General features: G+C 47.9%; 1 protein-coding gene across 2 annotated transcripts in view; it reads left to right on the forward strand.

Moving 5' to 3' along the window:
* NEBL (nebulette) overlaps positions 1-24,760 on the forward strand; it is a 382,588-nt gene that overhangs the window by 45,663 nt on the left and 312,165 nt on the right. The gene's annotated exons all lie outside the window — the stretch shown is intronic.

Consider the following 24,760-nt stretch of genomic DNA (forward strand, 5'->3'; position numbering starts at 1 on the left):
ATATACCAGCATTATGGTTGTTATTCCACATGTGATATTTTTCTCACCTTTTATGTGGGGCACCAGGTAGGAAGAATGGATAGCGGCTTTTCATTCCATAGCCCTGGTGAGGCAGAACAGGGAGTGAAGGACGGCCTGAGGCCCCCCAGTGAGCTGTTCAGGGAAGTGCAGAAGGCTGCAAAGCTGGCCAAGACTTACCAGGTGGCTGTAGAGTCAGCCCCAGTCCCTGAAAGCCAGGAGTGGGAGTGTCCATCCTGCCCGCGCCTGAACCAGGTCCAAGCAAGTGGGCCAAGTCCCGGAGCCTGTCCCTGGGACCAGAAGGCATAGCCAGAGGGAAGCATGGATTTAAATTCCAGGGCATACGACTAAAGCTCTTCATATCTGAGGAGAAGGAGCTGAAAATGATTTTTTGTAAGTGCTTGAAGCACACTGTCTCATGCCGAATCGTATGTGATAGCATTTAAGAAGGGCCTGCTTGTTGTTTCTGTGCACTGTGAACCACATGTGACTTCAAAGGCAGCTCTGTGGGGTGCAGGGAGAGAGGAGCAAGCTTTTATTTTGAATTTTGGCACAAATCCTCCAAACTATTTTTGATGGCCAGGAAACAAAACTCACATTTCCTCTGAATTCGTTTGCATTTAGCAGATCCACCTTTGTTTTTCTACCCTGACAGTTTCCACTTCTTCAACCTCAAGGTGTGTCCTTCCTACCTTGAGCTTTATTTTGTAGGGAAAAGGCAAGAGTGACACTAGATGATTCTCAAACAGCACAATTCATTAATTGTCCCCTCCCGACTTCTCCTTCCTTCCCATTATAATGTGTCTTCAGAATTTAAAACAGCCATAAGACTGTTTAAGACCATGAAACACCCTTTTAATGGGAATCTTATGTTGTAAAAAGAAGCTCCTGGTTTCACTTCAGTCTGATGGGACCCCTTGGTGATGAGCGAATATAGCTTCAACTTAATCCATGTGCACAGTGGCTGTGTGTGTGTGTGAGTGTGTGTGTGTGTGTGTGTGTGTGTGTGTGTGTGTGTGCGCGCGCACGCATGTGTGTAAGGTTCTAGAGACCCCGAGATTCCATCCATTAATCATAGAAATTAGAGACACGAAGGTTGTTTTTAACGATTCTGTCTCTCTCCAGCACAAGACAGCTCCTTTGGCTTGCTTTTGGGGTGAGTTTCCTTTGTCCTCTTTGCCCTGTCTTCTTCTCCCAGCTACTCCTCCACAACTGGACTTAAGTGACTGATACGGGCTGTGCTGTTTTTACTTCTTTTACCCTATTTATTTTTGATCATTTTAATTACTTTTTTCCAAACTCTGTATTCCTTATGCTGTTTGATACTTTGAATCCTGATATGGTTGGGTGGAAGTTCTGCCTAACATAGCATCATCCTAATGAGCCCAAGATGGGTGTTCTATTGCCATGAGGGTCTTGTGATGCCTCAGGAAGAAACATGTACTCTCTGTATGAGCTCATCACCCCTACTATGGGGAAAGGGCCTGGTCTGATTGTTACATGTCAGGAGAAGAAGGGCAAGATATTACTAGCTTCGATAACTTTGATATTGTATCTTTTTTATCCCTGAATTAATAACTCATAACTCATTGTTCTTTTCTCTAATTTTTGTTAGTAATGTTGCCTTACATTTTAAAGGACAGTAACACAGTACTGATACTAATTATATTAGTACTAGAGGCCTGGTGCATGAAATTCGTGCACTGGGGGGGGTGGGGCGGAGTGTCCCTCAGCCCAGCCTGCACCTTCTCCAATCTGGGACATCCCTCTCACAATCCGGGACTACTGGCTCCCAACTGCTCGCCTGCCTGCCTGCCTAATTGCCCCTATCCGCTTCTGCCTGCCAGCCTGATCACCCCCTAACCACTCCCCTGCCAGCCTGATAGATGCCTAACTGCTCCCCTGCTGGCCCGATTGCCTCCAACTGCCCTCCTCTGCCAGCCTGGTCGCCCCTAACTGCCCTCCCCTGCAGGCCTGGTTGCCCTCAACTGCCCTCCCTGCCAGCTCGGTCACCCCCAACTTCCTCCCCTGCAGGCCTGGTCCTCCCCAACTGCCCTCCTTCCCCTGCAGGCCCGGTTGCCCTCAACTGCCCACCCCTGCCAGCTCGGTCACCCCTAAGTGCCCTCCCCTGCCAGCTTGGTCACCCCTAAGTGCCCTCCCCTGCTGGCCTGGTCACCCCCAACTGCCCTCCCCTGCTGGCCTGATCACCCACAACTACCCTCCCCTACCATCTTGTGGTGGCCATCTTTGACCACATGGTGGAAGCCATCTTGTGCGAGGGTGTAAGGGTCAATTTTCATATTATCTCTTTATTATATAGGATTCTAAAAGATTGGCTCCTATCACCCTTCATCCTCCATCAAAATAGACTCTTCCCTGAAGAGTTGGGTTATGAGTAGGATGAATTTATGTTGGCCTAGTAAGTAATGATCTAAAAGCATTTGTCAAAGGGCCAAGTGTATAAGTTATTCTATGGAATTCTATAAATACTAAGAAGTATTTTAGTTATTTGCATATATTCTATATGCACAAAATTGCATAAAATGGTGCTAGTGAGCACACACACACACACACACACACACACACACACACACGGATTAACCTCAAAGAGCTTACTGGTATATTTTAGTATAGAGATAGAAACAAAAATTCATTAAATATTTATTGAGTAACAAAGGAAAACTTAAACCTAAATGTTAAATTGGTGGAGGCTGGATAATTTGGGTCGTGTGTGTGTGTGTGTGTGTGTGTGTGTGTGTGTGTGTGTGTTGCGGGGGCGGAGGGGTGAGATGGGGAGAAGGAGAACTTTAGGCAGGGAAATAGCACTGGTAAGTCTAGAGAAAAGGACCAAGTGGCGAGCCTTTATGGACCGCTGGGAAGGACAGGATGACTAGAGGGCTTAGGTGCATAAAAGATTTAGTGAGTGTTTACTAACAGTTGTAGTGTATGAATGAAGTTGATGATAGAGAACTTAAATAATGTGAAGTTCCGTTTACAGACATGCAGTAGCAATGAAGACTCAAACCATATTGTTACTAGTTTAAGTGTAGACTGTTTGCCATAGTTGAAAGAACACTATAAAATCGTAGCAGATACAGTGGAGTAACCTAAAATGATTCAAAGAACACATTTATCTTTGACCTTGCACAAGATGATTATACTAATGTAAGATGTATAAGAGTGAGGACCTTGTCTCATTTAGCTTTGTGTCTCCCAAGAGGTGCATCTTAGCACAGTATTATGTACATGGTGGATTTTATTGATTGATTGATTGATTGATTGATTGATTGTGTTAATCCTCACCTGGGGATATTTTTTCCATTGATTTTATTTTATTTTTAAATATATTTTATTGATTTGTGTTTTTTTTTTTTTTACAGAGAGGAAGGGAGAGGGATAGAGAGTTAGAAACATCGATGAGAGAGAAGCATCGATTAGCTGCCTCCTGCACACCCCCCCTGGGGATGTGCCCTTGACCGGAAATCGAACCTGGGACCCTTGAGTCCCCAGACTGACGCTCTATCCAGTGAGCCAAACCGGCTAGGGCTCCATTGATTTTTAGAGAATGGGAAGGAGGGAGGGAGGAAAGGGGAGAAAGGGAGAGGGAGGGAGAGAGAGAGAGAAAGAGAAACATCAATGGGAGAGAGACACATTGAATAGTTGTCTTCCGTAAGTGCCCCAACTGGGGCCAGGGATCAAACTTGCAACTCAGGTGTGTGTCCTTGGGAATTGAACCCAAGACCCCTTCAGTGTGTGGGCGTATGTTCTCACCATGTAGCTCACTGGCCAGGGCTACATGGTGGCTTTTAAATAGTTTTCATGGAATGAATGAATGAATGAATTTAGTATGAAGAACATGCTTTGGTGTTGGCCTCAAAGAGGCATTGTTAAACGATGATCCCTTAGGAGGTGGGCTCCATTGTCCAGGGAATGTGTTATGCATCAGTGAAGTCCACTGCTACTAGGTTTTTAGGTTATTATTAGAACTAGCCAAAATGATTTTGTCAAGTATCTTCTATGATTCCAGTACTATAGAAGGTATGTGCGACTTGATTCTTGGCATTACAGAAATTATGTTAGGAGTATTCATTGGGGAAAAATTAGAAAATCAAAAGACAATATCCAAGGCAGAAGTACTGGAGGGGAGTATAAGTGGGTATTTTCACTGCTGCCCTTCATTTCTCTTTTCCTTAGGAAATTGATCTGTGTAATATTTTTAACTCTTATATCTACTGATGACTCAAACTGCTATTTGTTCTAGATATCACACCTGGACACTGAACATACCTCCATTATCTTAAGCTTCATAGCTATAAACCCAACCAGATTAACTCCATTTTCCTTTTTGTCTATTACAGCACTGTTGTCCTAATCACAATCATGCACTATTTCTATATATCCTTATTACCTTATGTTTACTAGTTGCCATTGCTATTCTACTTGGATTGTGGGTAGATCAAGATAATAGAAGAGATGTTTAGCCACATGAGTCCAATGTGCAGAGCAAATGTAGTGGGAGAAGGAAACAGAGTGATGCTCTTGGGACTTTGATGGAAGACACAAATGGTAGAGTTTTGACTTAAGGGTACTGAGAAAGTTCTGTTTCAGGTCAAGTGATTCAGTGGGAGAAACCTCCATGTTCCTTGGCCTGAAACATACCTTACCCGTTAACTTGCTTAATATTGGTATATCAGTTTTGGTAATCAGAATTTTGCTTTAAACATTTTAGAAAAGCTTAGTATTGAAAGGATGCCTATTATTAAATTATCATTTTTCTAACTGTATTTTTCTGGTATACTGATAGGTTTACATGCAAATGCATTGATTCTTAGCTCCCTGATATCCAGGCTGTCTCATGTGTAGCTGTCAGTTAGTGGAATGAACTGTTGTGTCGTGCGCTCTCTCTCACCCTGGTGTTTAAACAGAGATGGCATTACCATTTCAGACACTGAGGACATGAGCCTGGCATTGGGTAGGAGATGGGATGAGCGCTCTAGGAGCCCTACAAAGATTAAGGTTTTATCACTTTATAGTGATACATAATAGGATTATTTAGTAGTTTATTTTTACTATTATGAAATACACTGGCAATAGGCATGCATTGATTTTGGCTTTCTCTATGGTACCTGGGGAGGCATAAGTTTAAACACTTACAAATGACTTTCAAGGGTGGTGCTATTTTCAGAGTTCATGGGTTACACTGTGATTGTTAAATTAAACTGAAATATTCTTTTGACTTTGTGACATGGGAATTCACTGGTAGGGGATGAATTAGAATCACTAGGTTCACCATATCATTGCATTAAGGTGGTTTGTAGATAGTTTGCCTGACAAAGTTTATAGTTATAAAGGCTCAGGGCATCTCTCTGAAAGCGAGGTAAAAAGGGATAGAACGAAATACTGGTTCCTTCTTTGAACTGAAGCCATGCAAGACAAGGGATGAAAGGGTGTAATTTTGGGGTGCTTGATCTATAACTGTAAGAAAGGTTCAGAGCCAGGCATACTTTAGAAATGATCTCCTGGGTTTTCAGCCGTGTGTAATTTTCTTGGTCTGACACTTTCAGAGGTGTTCTCCCTCTGCTTCATGGAGGAAGCTAGAGGTTATTGTATGAAGCTTGAAGGATGTAATTCCTTTAGATCTTTTGCCAGTATTCCATCACCATCTTGAAACAAAGAACATGATAAACATCCACAGCTTACACAGCGAAAAAATTTCTTTGAACCCGATCGACTGGGAGAAAATATCTTCATAGCAGCAAACGTAAAGCTGTGTGTATCTAGCATGAGCTGAGTCTTCACTCCGCGTGTCTTCCTCGGGAGAGCTTTGTTCTCTCCAGCGAGCATCTTCCTTCTGGTGCTAACACTCTCACACAGGTGGTCCTGGTTGTCTTTTTGCTATCATGAGCTACTTTTGAAAGTGCCAATTACTAAATGTAGAAGGAATGATGGAAGACAAAATTCTTATTTTACAACCACCATGGTAATTAGTAAGTGATTCAGGCAAGAATGATCAGTGGGTGCTAAAATCAGTGAGTGAAAATTGTTGGGGAATAATGTTGCCCTTTGGACTAGTTATTTATAAAGGGAGACAGGCACTTTTACAGTGGAAAATACCTTAAACATGTGATCAAATTTAGGCAGTTTAACATCGCCCAAAGAGAGACAAGTTGATGTCAAGTACCCACTGATTTGATCCCTGCTTGTCACTTAGGCAGCATTCCTGCCCCAAATGTTTAATCTGAATCTAATCATGAGGGAACAATCAGACAAAAAAATGAAGGCTTGTTTTCTTAATAAATATCAGTCATTATAGAAAAAAAAGGTGGGGGGGGGCTGTGTTTTTTTTATTAAAGGAGACTAAAGATAATATGACATCTAAATGCAGTGTGTGATCATGGATTGCATCCTAAATCAGGGAAACAGCTATAAAGGGCCTTTATTGGGTTATTTGAGGAAATTTGAAAATGGACTATATATTAAACAATAGTATTTATGACTTAATTGTCATGATGCTTGCTACCAGCTTTAATGTGAATATATAAAACACTAGGGGCCCAGTGCACGAATTCGTGCACCTTGAAAGGAACTGTGGGCTGCGAGGCTGTGGTGTGCACAGGGGTGGGTCTCAGCCCATTCTCTGCGCCCCCACCCAGCCCCTCCTGCCATGGCCCCTGGTCCCTTGTCTGCCAGCAGCCCTGCTCCCACCGCCACTGCTCCCATGCGCGGGCAGTGCAGTGTGATTGGGGGCAGTGCCAGCAGTGGGTGCAAGTGGGGCCAGCACCATCAGCAGGTGCAAGCGGCAGCTTCTGCCCTGATCACCCCTCAGGAGCAGGGGAAGGTGGAGAAGCCCTCAGGGGCGATCAGGGCTGGCAGCCGCCGCTCATAGCTGCTGACAGCACCATGTGATCGGGACTGGCACTGGCAGTGGGTGTGAGTGGCAGCTCTGGTGCTGGCTGCAGGTGTGAGCAGGGCTGGCGCTGGCAGGTGTGAGCAGGGCTGGCGCTGGCAGCGGGTGCGAGAGGTGGCTGCTGGCCCCGATTGCCCCTCAGGAGCAGGGGGAGGTGTAGAAGCCCTGAGGGGTGATCAGAGCCGGCAGCCGCCACTTGCACCTGCTGATGGCGCCGAGTGTTCGGGGCCGGCGCTGGGCACTGGCAGCAGGTGTGAGCGCCTGGTGGACCGTGGCACACAGGAGCAAAGAATTTTCAGTAACCACCAGAGGCTCACCCCGATGACAGTGACCGGCGCCCCTCCTTGGTCTGGCCCCGCTCAACTGCTCCACCATCCTGACGTGGCTGATGCCCACCATGTTCCGTGTTCTGCCGCCTGCTGCCAATGCCCATCATGTTCTGCACACTCCCCCTGGTGGTCAGCACACATCATAGCGACCGGTTGTTCGGTTGTTTGGCTGTTCTGCTGTTCGGACTATTTGCATATTAGGGTTTTATATATATAGACTAGTGGCCTGGTGCACGAAATTCATGCACGGAGGGGGGGCTTCTCTCAGCCCAGCCTGTACCCTCTCCAATTGGGGACATCCCTTTCACAATCTGGGACTGCTGGATCCTAACCGCTCATCTGCCTGCCTGCCTGATCACCCTAACTGCCTCTGCCTGCCTGCCTGATTGCCCCTAATCCCTCTGCTGCCTGATTGCCCCTAACCTCTCTGCCTGCCTGCCTGCTCACTCCTAACTTCCCTCCCCTGCTGGCCTGATCTCGCCCCCAGCTGCCCTGCCCTGCCAGCCTGGTTGCCCCCAACTGCCCTCCCCTGCTGGCCTGATCTCGTGCCCAACTGCCCTCCCCTGCCAGCCTGGTTGCCCCCAACTGCCCTCCCCTGCCAGCCTGGTTGCCCCCAACTGCCCTCCCGTGCCGGACTGATCTCACCCCCAACGGCCCTCCCCTGCTGGCCCGATTGCACCCAACTGCCCTCCCCTGCTGGCCTCATATCACCCCCGACTGCCCTTCCCTGCCAGCTGATCACCCCTAACTGCCTCTGCCTGCCTGATCACCCCTAACTGGCCTCATCTTGCCCCCAACTGCCCTCCTCTGCCGGCCAATTTGTTTCTGATTGGTCGGTTTCTATGTCAGTCAGCATCAAAAGCTCTGCCTCCTAGGCAGCCATTGGCTTCTCACAGTTGACCCAGATTTGGTTCTGATTGGTCAATTTCTATGCCAGTCAGCATAAAAAACTCCGCCTCCTAGGCAGCCATTGGCTCCTCACACTTCACCCAGATTTGGTTCTGATTGGTTGGTTTCTATGCCAGTCAGAGTCTCTGGGCCTATCAACGGGGCCTGATCAGAAAGGTAGGGCTGATCAGCAGCCCCAGTGGAGGCCTGGAGAGAAATGGAGGTGCAGCTGCTGGCCTGGCCGAGAGAGAGAGAGAGAGGCAAGTGCTGATCAATAGCTGCCACACAGGCTATGGGTCTCTGGGCCTGATTCGCAGCCCCCTCAGCAGTCAGTACTGGGTCACCATGTCTGCAGCCGCAGCAGTCAGTGCTGGGTTGCCATGGCAACCCAGCGCTGACTGCAGGACTGACTTCTGGTTGGTCGAGCATCCGGTCATGACGGACCCAGGGTTTTTATATATTAGGATAATATTTATTGCATATAACTTATATATATTAAGTATTACTTATGATTATTCAAATATAATACATTATACAGAATGGGTTGTGCATATTTGCTTTATATACACACTAGAGGCCTGGTGCATGAAATTTGTGCACGGGGCGGGGGGTTGTCCCTCAGCCCAGCCTGCACCCTCTCCAATCTGGGACCCTTTGAGGGATGTCCGACTGCCCATTTAGGCCTGATCCCAGTAGGATAGGACCTAAACGGGCAGTTGGACATCCCTCTCACAATCCAGGACTGCTGGCTCCCAACTGCTTGCCTGCCTGCCTTCCTGATTGCCCCTAACTGCTTCTGCCTACCAGCCTGATCACCCCCTAACCACTCCCCTGCCAGCCTGATTGCCCCTAACTGCCCTCCCCTGCAGGCTTGGTCCCCCCTAACTGCCCTCCCCTGCAGGCCTGGTCCCCCCAACTACTCTCCCCTGCAAACCTGGGTTCCCCCCAACTGCCCTTCCCTGCAGGCCCGGTCGCCCCCAACTTCCCTCCTCTGCCGGCTTGATCACCCCCAACTGCCCTCCCTTGCAGGCCTGGTTCCTCCCAGCTGCCCTCCCCTGCTGGCCATCTTGTGGTGGCCATCTTGTGTCCACATGGGGGCAGCCATCTTGTGTGTTTGAGTGATGGTCAATTTGCATATTACTCTTTTATTAGATAGGATAGAGGTCTGGTGCATGGGTGGGGGCCGGCTGGTTTGCCCTGAAGGGTGTCCCAGATCAGGGTGGGGGTTCCCTGGGAGCGTGGGGCGGCCTGGGCGAGGGGCCTGTGGTGGTTTGCAGGCCGGCCATGCCCCCCGGCGACCCAAGCGGAGGTCCTGGTATCTGAGATTTATTTATCTTCTATAATTGAAACTTTGTAACCTTGAGCGGAGCCAAGCCTCCTGCTTGCTCTGTGGCCATAGCCATTTTTGTTGGGATTTATTTATCTTCTATAATTGAAAACTTTGTAGCCTTGAGTGGAGGCCTGGGCTGGCCAGGGTGTGCGGAAAGCTTGGCTTCCTCCATTGCCGGGGAAACCCAAGCCTCCTGTTCGCTCCGTGACCGAAGCCATCTTGGTTGGGTTAATTTGCATACTTGCTCCTGATTGGCTGGTGGGCGTGGCTTGTGGGTGTAGCAGAGTGATGGTTAATTTGCATATTACTCTTTTATTAGATAGGATACTATATAAAGCAAATATAGCAAAATGTTGACAATTGGTAAATCTGGATAGAGGGCATATTCATTGTACTATTTTGAAAACTTTTTAAGGTTTGAAAATTTTCAAAATAGAACTTTGGGGAAAAAAGAACTTTTGTTTTAGGGAGGAGGTAGTGGAGAGAAGTGTTGAGCTGTTAAACTCATATTCATTAGAATATGTCATTTTAATACTGTTGAATTAAGCAAAGTTAGACGACACAGCCTATTGAAAATAAGTATTTATAAACAAACTCAATGAGCTTGATTCAGATAGTCTGGAACTAAATGTTTTTAGAGTAGGACTGCTGTTGGACATCTTAGTCTTTTGGTTCTACAACATTGACTTTTCCCTGTTGTGATCCTTAGTTCACAGGATTGTTGTAATCACTGATTAGATAATGTATGTGAAAGTGCTTGTAAACTGTGAAAATAGTGTCTCTAAGTTTCTTAGGGTGTATGTAACAAGTTTGTGCTGAATTATGATGCCCAGTATAAAGAATATGCCTTCATCAGAAAAAAAACAAACCTGGATCAGTGGCTTCATTAAGACTCATTCCATAACATATGTGATTTAGAAAAAAAAGCTGCCTCCGTTTAGAAGAGATGAACACAGTTCTGCCTTATGGCATATATAGAACAGTGTCTACATACATATAGTAAGTATTAGCTTTTTTAGTAATGGAACAAAACTTTACTTTTATGCTCATTTAACCAGTTGTGCTTATGGAAAAATCTTTCCCTAGAGGCTGAATAAAGAACAAACAAGAACTTTAACATAAGTCAATAGAACATTAAGTAGAGAGAAGCTCAGAGCTGCATGCTGTGTTATTATCTTGTGGTAATTTCAATTAAGGTTTTCAAGAATGCTTTCAGAATTTTATTCTTATACTAAATATAAAATTGAGTCAATGTATATGGTGCATTGGAATGAATATGGAAAAATGAACATTTTGCCCCTTCAGAAAAGGCCAGGATATTGATAAAATGGTGATATTTTGACCCCGACTGAAAGAAAACTATATAGAAAGAATGATGACAAAGAAGGAATTAATGGGGAACAAATGTAACCCATTAGCTAGAGGAGACATTCATGTCAGTTACTGAACTTGATACAATTCTTCAGCTAGTATAGACAATTCAGGTGTTGCCTGTGGTGGGTTTCATTGGTAATGGCTGTGAGATTTCATTGGTAATGGCTGTGAGGTTGGTAAATTAGCCAGAATAACACTAGGTGGATTTCTTTGTCAGTTGGCATATGAGTAGATTATGATGATGAATATTTTAAACAGCAACAATTGAGTAATTACTATGTACTAGGAATGATGTTAAACACTTTATATATTTTTTCAGTTAAATCTCACAACATCCTTATGATATAGATGTATACTTCTAATATTCTTATCTATCTATCTATATATAAAAGCCCAAGTGACCATTCGACCGTTTGACCAGTAGCTATGATGCACACTGACCACCAGGGGGCAGACGCTCAACACAGAGGCATGGAAACATGGAACAGACTGATGAATCTCAGAGGGAAGAGGGGGAGGGGAGAGGGCGGGAAGAGATTAACCAAAGATCTTATATGCATACTAGAGGCCCAGTGCATGACATTTGTGCTCTGTGGGGAGGGCAGGGGGGTTGTCCCTCAGCCCAGGCTGCGCCCTCTCACAGTACAGGACCCCTCAGCGGACATCCCCCGAGGGGACCTTGGTGCTGCTGTGGAGGTGGGAGAGGCTCCTGCCACAACCGCTGCACTCACCAGCTGTGAACTTGGCTTCTATATAGGACTAGAGGCCCAGTGCATGGATTAGTGCACCAATGGGGTCCCTCAGCCTGGCCTGTACCCTCTCACAATCTGGGACCCCTGGGGGATGTCAGAGAGCCAGTTTTGGCCCGATCCCTGCAGGCCAGGCTGAGGGACCCACCAGTGCACGAACTGGTGCACCGGGCCTCTAGTTTTATAGATAAGCAAGGTGAACACAGAGAGATTAAATAACTTCTGTAAAGTCACACAGAGAGTAATGGCAAAGTTGCTTCTTGAATCCAGGTGGTCTGACTTCAGAGCCTATTTTCCAACCACCATGCTGCACTCAATGGACTCTCCAAAGTTGATATTGGAGAAAACAGATTGAGAAGATGTGGAGACTTTTAAGAGATAACATGATTTTAGTGATGATAGAGGAAAAGGGACTGGAATTAGTCTCTCAAGTTAAACTAAAAATAACTAGGGAGGATTCTTGAAACAATAGTTTTCAGACATTAGACAAGTAGCACAAAATAGTAATCTTTCAGAAAAGAGAAACAAATGAGATTGCTCCAGTTTACTGCCTTGATATACATTATATATATATTTTTAAAGTTTATTTTCTTATTGAATTTATTGGGTTGAAATTATATAGGTTTCAAATATACAGTTCTACAATACATCACAAGTTTATTGTATTGTGTGTTCACCCCAAATCAAGTCTCTTTCCTTCACCACTAAGCCCCTCTTTATCCTTTTCTACTTCCCCCAACCCACCCCGTTCCTTCTGGCAATGACCATACTGTTGTCCTCCATGAGTGTTTCACTCTTTTTCTTTGCTTAATCCCTTCATCCTTCTCACCGAGTTCCCAACTCCCTCCCCTCAGACAACTGTTATTCTGTTCTCCCTATACACAAGTCTGTCTCCATTTTGTTAGTTTATTTTGTTCATTAGATTCCACATATAAGTGAAATAAGATGGTACTTGTTTTTCTCTGACTGGCTTATTTCACTTAGCAAAATACTCTCCAGGTCCATCCATGGTATAGCAAAAGGTAAGATTTCTTTTCTTTTTTTTATCTCTTTTATGGCTGAGTAGCATTCCATTGGGTAAATGTACCACTACTTTTATATGCACTCATCTGGTGATGGGCACTTGGGCTGTTTCCAAATCTTGGCTATTGTAAACAACACTACAGTGAACATGAGGGTGCATATATTCTTTCAAATTAGTGTTTTGGGTTTTTTGGGATATATTTCCATAAGTGGAATTGCTGGATCATAAGGCAATTTCATTTTTAATTTTTTGAGGTAACTCTATACTGCTTTCCACAGTGGCTGCACCAATCCTCATTCCCACCAGTAGTGCACGAGGATTCCCTTTTCTCCACATCCTCACCAACACTTGTTGTTTATTGGTTTATTGATGATAGCCATTCTGACTGGTGTGAGGTGATATCTTATGGTGATAATTAGTGATATTGAGCATCTTGTATGTCTTGGCTATCTGTATGTTCTCTTTGGAGAAGTGTCTATTCAGGTCCTTTGTCCATTTCTTAATTGGATTTTTTTTTTGTGTGTGTTGAGTTTTATAAGTTCTTTATAAATTTTGGATATTAAGTCCTTATCAGATGTATTGGCAAATATGTTCTTCCATTCAGTGGGTTATCTTTTTATTTTGTTGATGGTTTCCTTGGCTATGCAGAAACTTTTTAATTTGATGTAGTCTCATTTATTTATTTTTCTTTGGTTTCTCATGTTTGAAGAAATATATCAGAAAAAATATTTCTATGAGAAATGCCCAAGATTTTACTGCCTATGTTTTATTCTAGGATTTTTATGGTTTTGAGTCTAACATTTAAGTCTTTAATCCATTTTGAGTTTATTCATGTGTATGGTGTAAGAAGGTGGTATAGTATCATTTTTTTTAACGTATCTGTTTAATTTTTCCCAACACCATTTACTGAATAGACTATTTTTGCCTCATTGTATGTTTTTGCCTCTTTTGTCAAATATTAATCGACTATAAAGGCTTAAGTTTGCTTCTGGGCTCTCTATTCTGTTCAGTTAATATATATGTCTGTTTTTATGCCAGTCTCATGCTATTTTGATGACTGTAGCCTTTTAGTATAGTTTGATATCAGGTAGCATGATTTCTCCAACTTTGTCCTTCTTTCTAAAGATTGCTGTGGCTCTTTGGGATCTTTTGTGGTTTCATATACAGTTTTGGAAGATTTGCGTTAGTTCTGTGTAATATGCCGTTGGTATTTTGATAGAAATTACATTGAATTTATAGAATGCTTTGGGTAGTATGGACATTTTAATGATGTTAATTATTCCTATCCATTAACATGGTATATGCTTCCACTTATTTGTTACCAGCTTCAATTTCATTCTTCAGTGTCTTATAATTTTCCAATTACAGGTCTTTTACATCCTCAGTTAAATTTATTCCTAGGTATTATATTTTTGAAGTAGTTGTAAATAGGGTTGTTTTCTTAATTTCTCTTTCTGATAGTTCATTATTGGTGTGTGAAAATGGAACTACTTTCTGTATACTTATTTTGTATCCTGCTACTTAGCTGAATTCATTTATCAATTCTAGTAGTGTTTTGGTGGAATTTTTAGGGTTCTCTATATACAGTATGATATCACCTGCAAATAATAACAGTTTTACTTCTTTCTATCTAATTTGAATGCCTTTTATATCTTCTTCTTATATGATAGTTGTGGCTAGGACTTCCAGTACTATGTTGAATAAGAGAGGTGAAAGCAGACATCTGTGTCTTGTTCCCAATCTTAAGGGAAACTTTTAGTTTTTATTCATTGAGTATGATGTTGATTATGGGTTTGTCATGTATGGCCTTTATTACATTGAGTGATGTTCCCTCTATTTCCACTTTGCTGAGAGTTTTTATCATAAATGGATGCTGGATTTTATCAAACTCTTTTCTGCATATATTGATATGACCATGTGGTTTTTACCCTTTATTTATGTGGTATATCATATTTATTGATTTGTGGATATTGTACCAACTTTGCATCCCTACAATAAATTCTACTTGATCATGATATATGACATTTATAATATACTAGAGGCCTGGTGCACTAAATTCATGCATGGGGGGGGGGGGCGGTTGTCCCTCAGCCCAGCCTGCCCCTTCTCCAATCTGGGACCCCTCAGGGGATGTCCAACTGCCGGTTTAGGGCCAATCCAGCAATTGGCCCTAAACCAGCAGTTGGACATCCCTCTCACAATCTGGTACTGCTGGCTCCTAACCGCTTGCCTGCCTGCCTGCCTGCCTGATTGCCCCTAACCACTTCTGCCTGCCAGCCTGATCACCCCCTAACCACTCCCCTGCCGGCCCGATTGATGCCTAACTGCTTCCCTGCTGGCCCCATCGCCCCCAACTGCCCTCCCCTGCCAGCCCAATCGCCCCAACTGCCCTCCCCTGCCGACCTGATCTCGCCCCCAACTGCCCTCCCCTGCCAGCCTGGTCACCCCTAACTGCCCTCCCCTGCCAGCCTGGTCGCCCCTAACTGCCCTCCCCTGCTGGCCCGGTCCACCCCAACTGCCTTCCCCTGCTGGCCTGATCGCCCACAACTGCCCTCCCCTGCCAGCCATCTTGTGATGGTTATCTTGTGATGGCCATTTTGTGATGACATGGGGCGGCCATCTTGTGGCGGCCATCTTGTGATGATGCGAGGGCAAGACACCACCTAGGCTTTTGTTAGTATATATTACATATGTTTCCTTTTCCCCCCATTAACCTCCCCCCAGCCACCCCACCCCCTGGCACATGCCCTCACTCCCCTAGTGTCTGTGTCCATTGGTTATGCATACAAGTCCTTTGGTTGATCTCTTACCAAGAAAGAGGAGAGAGAGATAGAAACTTCAATGATGAGAGAGAATCATTGATTGCTGCCTCCTGCATGCCCCCCACAGGGGATCGAGCCACAACCTAGATATGTGCCCTGACTGGGAATCAAACCCTGACCTCCTGGTTCACAGGTCATTGCTCAACTACTGAGCCATGCTGGCTAGGGCTGTAGTGTCCTTTTTTGTTTTTTTCTATTGTCTTTTAGTCTTTGTTTTAAAGTCTATTTTGTCAGAGATAAGAATTTCAACTCCAGTCTTTTTTCTTCCATTTCCATTTGTAAGAAATATCTTTTTCCATCCGTTTACTTTTAGTCTGTGTGTATCATTTGTTCTGAGGTGGACTCTTCTAGACAGCATATACATGGGTCTTGTTTTCTTATCCATTCAGCTACCCTATGTTTTTTTGATTGTAGCATTTACGCCATTTACATTTAAAGTAATTATTGATAAGTATGCATTTATTGCCATTTTATTCTTTTAACTATGTTTCTCTGTTTTGTTGTTGTTGTTGCTTGTTTGTTTTTTAAATTAGCCTTGCTGGGTAAAGTAGTTTTGGTTGTAGGTCCTTGCTTTTCATCACTTTGAATATTTCATGACAATCTCTTCTGACCTGAGATGTTTCTGTTGAGAAATTAGCTGAGAGCCTTAGGGGAGCTCTCTTTTAGGTAATTAACTGTCTTTCTCTTGCAGCTTTTCAGATACTCTGTCTTTAACTTTTGGTATTTTAATTGTGCTGTGTCTTGGTGTGGACTTCTTTGGGTTCATCTTGTTTGGGTCTCTCTGTACTTTCTGGATTTATGTGAATTTTTCCTTCACCATGTTAGGGAAGTTTTCAGTCTTTATTCAAATAGGTTCTTGATCCCTTGCTCTCTCTCTTCTTCTTCTGGTACCTGTATTATGTGGATGTTTTTATGTTTCTTGTTGTTTCAAAGGTCCCTTTTTTCATTTGACTGCTCTGATTGGGTATTTTCTTCCATCTTGTCTTTCACATCACTGATTTGATTAAGTGCTGCATCCCACCTACTGCTTATTCCTTCAAGTATATTCTTGATCAGATACTGTATTCTTCATTTCCTTTTATATGTTTTTCTATACCCTTTTTCATGCTCTGGTAAGTCTCACTAAGTTCCTTGAGCATCCTATAACCATTACTTTGAATTCTATATCAGAGAAATTGCTTGCCTCCATTTCATTTAGTTCTTTTTCTGGATAGTTCCCCTTTAATTTGGGGCTTGTTTCTTCGTCTTCTCATTTTGGCTGCCTCTTTGTGTTTTTATGTATTAGATAGATCTGCTATGACTCCCAGTCTTCATGGGGTGGCCTTATGTAGTAGGTGTTCTGTGGGATATCGTGGCACAGTCTCCTTGATCACCTGAGCAGGATGCTTTAGGGATGTCCCTTGTGTGGGTTATGGGGGCCCACTTATTATAATTGAGTCTTGATTGTTATTGCTTCATTCATATATGGATTGACCCTCAGGCTAGCTGACTGTGAAACTCAACCCCCACCATGGTAGGCGAACTGCTGTGCAGGTGCTGACCACATGAAGCAAAATTTGCCTCAGCAGGGTTTGGTGCCTGCTGAGATATCCCTTTGGTTATCTGTTTGTGAAGCTTATTGAGTCCTGCTCTGATTTTGTCTGAATCTGGTCACTAAGTGTGTTGGTTCTGGGTCTTTTGGGAGGGACTCTGGTGCAGGCCAATGTTAAACACTGTCTGTGCCTGGCCTTTGGTATTCTGCTTGGAGCTACAAACAATTCACAGTTTGTGGCTGCCTCTGCTGGGCTTCAATGTGTGCAGGAAAGACCAAGCTATGCACCAAGGCTGGCTTTTTACAGCATTGACCCAGGGGCAGGTCAGCAAAAGTCCTAAGGCTACCCTAAGATCTGCTTCCACCTGCCTTCACCTACTGGCTGCTTGTTAGGCTCAGTCACTGAAAGAGCCTCTGGCAGAATTGGGAAGATGGGGTTAGTGTTTCTCCCATTAAGGGGGACTTGCTGGTCAGACTTCAAAGAAGGTGGTGAGTGTAATCCCTGCCCCAGAGCCACACTACTCTGATCCAGATTTTGCCCCAACCCTGGCAGGGTGGAGCCACTAGGATTTGAGCATGTAGGGTCCGCTGGAAGCTGGGAGGGTGGTTCTATTGGATCTCTTGTGAAAGGGAAGTGCCAGTCAGGGTCACAGGGAAATGGGAGGAAGGGCCCCGCCCCAAAGCCAGAAAACTCAGTCACTCACACCTCCTTCCCGCCCTCCCCCCCGCCCCCGGACTGTCCAGATCTCTATACCCCGGTCAAGGCATCTGACTTCTCAATAGGGCCCAAGCTACACAGGATGGAGTGAGGGAGTCCAGAGGGTGGGGCAATTGCTTTACCCCAGGCTGATGCTGCATGGAGGGGCGTGGTCCACCCAAGTAAGATGGCGTCTGCAGTATGGAAGAATGACTCAGCACAGGGATCTTGTTCGCTGTCCCTCAAGCCTCCTCCCCAGAGCCACAAATTTCAGACTCTTCTCCCATGACTCTAGTCCACTTTTCCTCCCTCCACTGGAGCCCAGGGTGAGTGGCTGTGAATGGAAGTTGGTGTATTGACCCTTTAAGAGGGTGTGTATGTCTCTAGCAGACTCCAACTCTCCCTGGTGGATAGAAACCCTGCTGCTTTTCACCACCGAATGTTATGTGGGCACTTCTTTCCAGCTTTGGTGCTCTGGGATGGGGAGCCAGGCTTGGGGTTTAGGTCTAACACTTCTTAGGGGGAATGCCCTGCAGCTGAGCTATCCCTTTGGAACCTTAGCTGCCACCTGTGGGAGTAGAGCCAGACCTTTTCACGTCTCTGTCCTTGCTACCAGTCGTGATATGGCTTCGTCTATAAATCCTTGATTATAAGACTCTTCTTCTGCTAGTCTGCAGTTGGTTATTCAGGATGATTGTTCTTTAATTTAGTTGTAATTCCAGTTTGGTCCTGGGAGGAGGTTGTTGTAGCTTCCACTTACTCTACTGCCATCTTGAAAATCCCCTATATTATTATATTATCAGTAATACAATAGAGCCTCTCTCTCTCTCTCTCTCTCTCTCTCTCTCTCTCTCTCTCTCTCTCTCTCTCTCTCTCTCTCTCAGAGTTCAGAGTTCAGAGTTCAGAGTTTGTAGATGCTATAGCTACTAGAAATCACATGGTAAGGTCCTAGATAGGAGAGAACTACAGAGAGACAGCTCCAAAGATCTGCAGAGTTTTCAGTGAATGTATGTGAGAAAACTGCCTGCTGCCAGGGAAAGACACATTGAAGAATCAGGTGGAATCATTCCTGGAGCTCAATAGTTCATTTTTCTGCCACCCAGAGTGGAAAGACCTCTTGACATACAGGATATCAATTGGGGTTCACAGAAGACATTGCCTAAGTTGTGTAGAAAAATTAGTCCTTAAACTAAAGACTCTTCTTTTCTTGCTTACCAAAGCTTAAAAGCAAGCCATGGAAAGATCAAGTTGTTTCCAGGTAAATTTATTGCATCCAATACAAAGCCCAAAAATATTTACAGGAATATAAAAAACTCCAGCCCCAACAAATAAAAATTACATTATCTGGCCTTCAATCAGAAATTACCAGGCATTCAAAGAATCAAAAAAACAAAACAAAACAAAACACACACACACACACACACACACAAACATGACCCATAATGAGAAGGAAAATTTTCTGTAGAAAAAGACCCAGAAATAACACAAATGCACCTCCCCATTCATATGTTGAAGCTGTAGCCCCCAGTGTGATAGTATTTGTACATGGGGCCTTTGGTAATTTGGTAGTTAGGGTTAGATGGGATTATGAGGGTGGCCCCCTTATGATGGGATTAATGGCTTTATAAGAAGATGGAGAGAGAGTCCTGGCCAGGTGGCTCAGTTGGTTGGAGCATTGTCCTGTACACCAAAGGTGGTAGGTTTCATTCTTGGTCAGGGCACATACCTATCTAGGTTTCAGGTTTGATGCCTGGTTGGGGTGTGTACAGAAGGCAACCTATGGATGTTTCTCTTTCACATGGATGTTTTTCTCTCTGCCTTCCTTTCTCTCTAGAATCAACAAAACATAGCCTGGTGAGGATTAAAAAAAAAAAAGTTAGAGAGGAATTGCTCTCGACCATGTGAGGACAGAGTGAGAAGGTGGCTGTTTGTAAACCAGGAAGAGGGTGCTCATTAGGAATTTAATTGGCTGGCAGCTGGATCTTGGACTTCTAGTCTTCAGAGCTGTGAGGAATAAATATCTGTTATTTAAGTTATATAGTCTATAGTATTTTTTTTTTTATTTTTTTTTTATTTTTTTTTTTTTATTTTTTTTTTTAAGGTTTCTATATTTTCTTTATTTTTTATTTTTTTTTTGATGTTTTTTTTTTTTTTTTTTTAATTTCTTTATTGATTAAGGTGTCACATATTTGTCCTCATCCCCCCATTCCCATCCCACCCCTCTCCCCACGCATGCCCCAATCCCCTGTTGAACTTAACCGTTGGATAGGCTTATATGCATGCATACAGGTCCTTTGGTTGAACTCTCCCCCTCCCCCCACCCACCCCCTACCCTCCCCTATCCTCCCTCTCCGGCCCGATAGTCCGATCGATGCCTCCTTGCTTCTGGTTCTGTTCTTGTTCCTCAGTCTATGTTGTTCATCATTTCCTCTAGATGAACGAGATCAAATGTCACTAGATATATACTAATAAGAACTGAATGTGAGACGAGCAATAATATTTATGCTGACAGGCAAATGAATCAATCTGTAGCGAGCTTCCCCCTGGACCAACAGTTCTTTTGAGACCCAATTTCGATGTCCAGTAGTTCCTTATGTGTACATGTCAGCACTGACCCCTCAGCTCTGGATGGTGGACAAATGGTGGTAATGGAGGTCCGACTCCCTCTGGTTTGGTCTCGGCCGAACCCAGGGGCACGGCGTCACCTGGACTAAGGGGCACGTGGCCTCACCCATACCCAAGGGGCGCGTGGTCTCACCCGGGCCTGGGACCCAGCCTCACCCGGATGGATCCAGGGGCGCACGGCCTCACCCGGACCCAGGATCTGGCTTCACCCGTACCCAGGGACGCTTGGCCTCTCCCAGACCCAGGGGCACGTGGCCTCACCCGGGCTTAGTTGCACAAGGCCTCACCTGGATCCAGGGACACATGGTCTCTCCCGGACCCAGGGACGCTTGGCCTCTCCCAGACCCAGGGGCACGTGGCCTCACCCGGGCTTAGTTGCACAAGGCCTCACCTGGATCCAGGGACACATGGTCTCTCCCGGACCCAGGGACGCTTGGCCTCTCCCAGACCCAGGGCCACTTGGGCTCACCCGGGCCTAGGTGCACAAGGCCTCATCCGGATCCAGGGACACATGGTCTCACCCGGACCCAGGAACGCTTGGCCTCTCCCAGACCCAGGGGCACGTGGCCTCACCCGGGCCTAGGTTCACGAGGCCTCACCCGGATCCAGGGACACATGGTCTCACCCAGACCCAGGAACGTTTGGCCACTCCCAGACCCAGGGCCACTTGGGCTCACCCGGGCCTAGGTGCACGAGGCCTCATCCGGATCCAGGGACACATGGTCTCACCCGGACCCAGGGACGCTTGGCCTCTCCCAGACCCAGGGCCACTTGGGCTCACCCGGGCCTAGGTGCACGAGGCCTCATCCGGATCCAGGGACGCATGGTCTCACCCGGACCCAGGGACGCTTGGCCTCTCCCAGACCCAGGGCCACTTGGGCTCACCCGGGCCTAGGTGCACGAGGCCTCACCCGGATCCTGGGACACATGGTCTCACCTGGACCCAGGGATGCTTGGCCTCTCCCAGACCCAGGGCCACTTGGGCTCACCCGGGCCTAGGTGCCCGAGGCCTCACCCGGATCCAGGGACACATGGTCTCACCCGGACCCAGGGACGCTTGGCCTCTCCCAGACCCAGGGCCACTTGGGCTCACCCGGGCCTAGGTGCACGAGGCCTCACCCGGATCCTGGGACACATGGTCTCACCTGGACCCCGGGATGCTTGGCCTCTCCCAGACCCAGGGCCACTTGGGCTCACCCGGGCCTAGGTGCACGAGGCCTCACCCGGATCCAGGGACACATGGTCTCACCCTGACCCAGGAACGTTTGGCCACTCCCAGACCCAGGGCCACTTGGGCTCACCCGGGCCTAGGTGCACGAGGCCTCACCCAGATCCAGGGACGCATGGTCTCACCTGGACCCAGGGACGCTTGGCCTCTCCCAGACCCAGGGCCACTTGGGCTCACCCGGGCCTAGGTGCACGAGGCCTCATCCGGATCCAGGGACGCATGGTCTCACCCGGACCCAGGGACGCTTGGCCTCTCCCAGACCCAGGGCCACTTGGGCTCACCCGGACCTAGGTGCACGAGGCCTCATCCGGATCCAGGGAAACATGGTCTCACCCGGACCCAGGGACGCTTGGCCTCTCCCAGATCCAGGGCCACTTGGGCTCACCCGGGCCTAGGTGCACAAGGCCTCACCCGGATCCAGGGACACATGGTCTCACCCGGACCCAGGGACGCTTGGCCTCTCCCAGACCCAGGGGCACGTGGCCTCACCCGGGCCTAGGTGCCCGAGGCCTCACCCGGATCCAGGGACACATGGTCTCACCCGGACCCAGGGACGCTTGGCCTCTCCCAGACCCAGGGCCACTTGGGCTCACCCGGGCCTAGGTGCACGCGGCCTCACCCGGATCCAGGGACACATGGTCTCGCCTGGACCCAGGGGTGTGTGGGCTCTCCCAGACCCAGGGGCGCTTGGCCTCGCCCGGGCACGGGATCCAGCGTCATCCGGGTCCAGGGGCAGTTGGCCTCACCCGGACCCGGAGTCCGGCCTCACCTGGACCCAGGGGCATGTGGCCTCAGCTAGACCCAGGGACGTGAGGCCTCACTTATACCCAGAGGCGTGTGACCACACCCGAGCCCAGAGGCGCGCAACCCCGCCCGCACCCGTGTCTCAGCGGGGCCCCGTCTTCCCGATCCCAATTCCTGCCGGTCAATCCCCCCTCAGCAATTCCCCTGGCCATCCTTCCGGAGCTCCAGTATGGCTGCTGCAGAACTCATCGGGCGGCGGCTCGGCGAAGCTCCGGTGCACCCGGTGCATGGCGGTGGGCCAGTCTGGCGTCGCTGCGTCGGCCCTTGGGTCTGCATCGGTGGCCGGTCGCCGAGCATGCGCACCTGGCCGCTTCCGGGGCGTTGAGATTCTTGACGGACTCAGAGGTCAGCAAGCGCGGAGTCTCCCACCCCATGTCTCATAGGGGCTCGTCTGTCCGTGCTTGGCTGCCAGTGGAGCCGTCCCCTCAGCCGGAGACCGCCGGGGGAACTGCGCCGAGCACGTTCCAGGCCGCTGTTGTATCGCCTGAGCCATAGTTCTTTTGTGTCGCCTGAGCTGTAGTTCTTAAAGTGTGGTCTTTGGGTCACCGGCATCAGCATCATCCCACATACCCCTCTTTTATTCTAGTTGTGGAGCATCTACTCAGCCAGCCCTATGGTGGTCTTGGATGGTGTCTGCTCTGCTCTCTTGTCGTAGTCTCAAAGTTGTTGTGGTAGGCAACAATCAGGCTTCCGCCCTATGCCTCCATCTTGGTCCTCCTTTGTATAGTTAAGTCTTGATTGTTGTTGGTGTCACTGGGGGGGCTCTCTTTGTCTATAAAGGAAGAGTTGCTGTGCAGGAGACACGTTTATGGGCCGGGTCTTGGTGCAGCAAAGCTTTGACGCTCACTGAATATTCCCGTTGAATGTGTCCCTTATGCATGTGGTTGAAATCTGGTGTCATCTCCCACAAACCACTAGATGCCCTCGTTTCTGGGTCTCCAATGGGGTGTAGATCAGCTACTGCCTTAGGCACTCAGCAAGGATTACAGCAAAAACTGTAGTTTCTTCCTCCTGTCTGAGTGGCCCTGGAGCAGTCCGACTAGAACAGCAGATCATCTGGTCCGCTGCCAGAGGGCAGGCCACCCACATGCATAAGCCGTTGCTTGGGGCGCAGGTGTGCCTGCAAGACTTGCGGGGCAGGTCTTCAAAATGTGCGGGGCGGGTCCCAGGGCGGGGCGGGGTCTCAGGGCGCCAACAGGCCATGGTGCGGCGAGCCTCGATGGCTGTGAGTCTGGTCCTTCTGCCTTCCATGTATCTAAGTCCCCTCGTTCCGCACTCCAGCGCAGCAAACACTGATTGCTGGGCGCACCTCTGCAAGAGTCCCGCCTCTCCCCGCAGGCATCTGGGTCTCCCGGGGTTCGCCAGAAGATTGGTTTCAGGGTGATGGAGAGCTAATCTCCCTTAGGTTTGGAACAAAAGCCCCTTTCCCCCGCCACCAGCCAGACCCACGCACCTCCACACCTCATCCCCTCCGATTTCGCTGGGTGCGAGGCAACAGAACAGCCTTTAACCTCCGCCGCCATCTTTTTCAAACTTCTCAATTCGTACTTCTTAATCCCTTCATTTCAGTCAACTCTACTGAAGTCTAGCGCCGCCGGGAGGTGCACGGAAAGGGCGCCCGGGCCTCCGTCCGGTGCGCGGTGCGCGCGTCCCGCGGAACCAGGCGCGCGAGGGCCGCGCGGCTGGGACGGGCGCTGGGCGGCCGCCGAGCTCCAGGCACCGCCATCGCCGTGTTCCGGACGTCGCCGCCGCGGTGTCCCCCCAATTTATACTTCTTAATCCCTTGAATTCAGTCAACTCTACTGAAGTCTAGCGCCGCCGGGAGGTGCACGGAGAGGGCGCCCGGGCCTCCGTCCGGTGCGCGGGGCGCTCGTCCCGCGGCACCAGGCGCGCGGGGGCTGCGCGGCGGGGACGGGTGCTGGGAGGCCGCCGGGCTCCGGGCGCCGCCGCTGCGGCGGCGTCCCCAGCGTCCCGGGCCGGGCAGCCTGCGGGGGCGGCGGAGTTGCGAAAGTGAGTGAGTTTCCCAGGGTTTCGCCCGGAATGGGGTTCAGTGCAATCGGAGCCGGTGCTCAGCGCACTCCGGAGCCTTTATCTCCTTCCTGCCAGTGAACTCCGGCCAGGTCATCAGCCGCCCCCTCCTCTCCGGTTCCATCCTCCCCGCAGGCGCGTGTGCTCGTGTCTCCGCCCGTTTCTCCATACCTCAGGCTTTTACGGCTTCCCCGACTGTCCCCGTGGCCTTCTCCTTCCCCCCAGCTGTGGGCATTTCAGTCCGCCAGCTCTCCTGTGGTTCTGGACGATGTCCGTTCTGACCTCTAGTTGTATTTTTGAAATTGTTGTGCCCGGCTGCAGGTTAGGTGTTTAACCTATGCCGCCATCTTGGTTTTTTTCTCTATAGTATTTTGTAACAGCAGCCTCAGCCAACTAATGAAAGGAC

Source organism: Eptesicus fuscus, chromosome 2, assembly GCF_027574615.1.
Source record: "Eptesicus fuscus isolate TK198812 chromosome 2, DD_ASM_mEF_20220401, whole genome shotgun sequence".
NCBI lineage: Eukaryota > Metazoa > Chordata > Mammalia > Chiroptera > Vespertilionidae > Eptesicus > Eptesicus fuscus.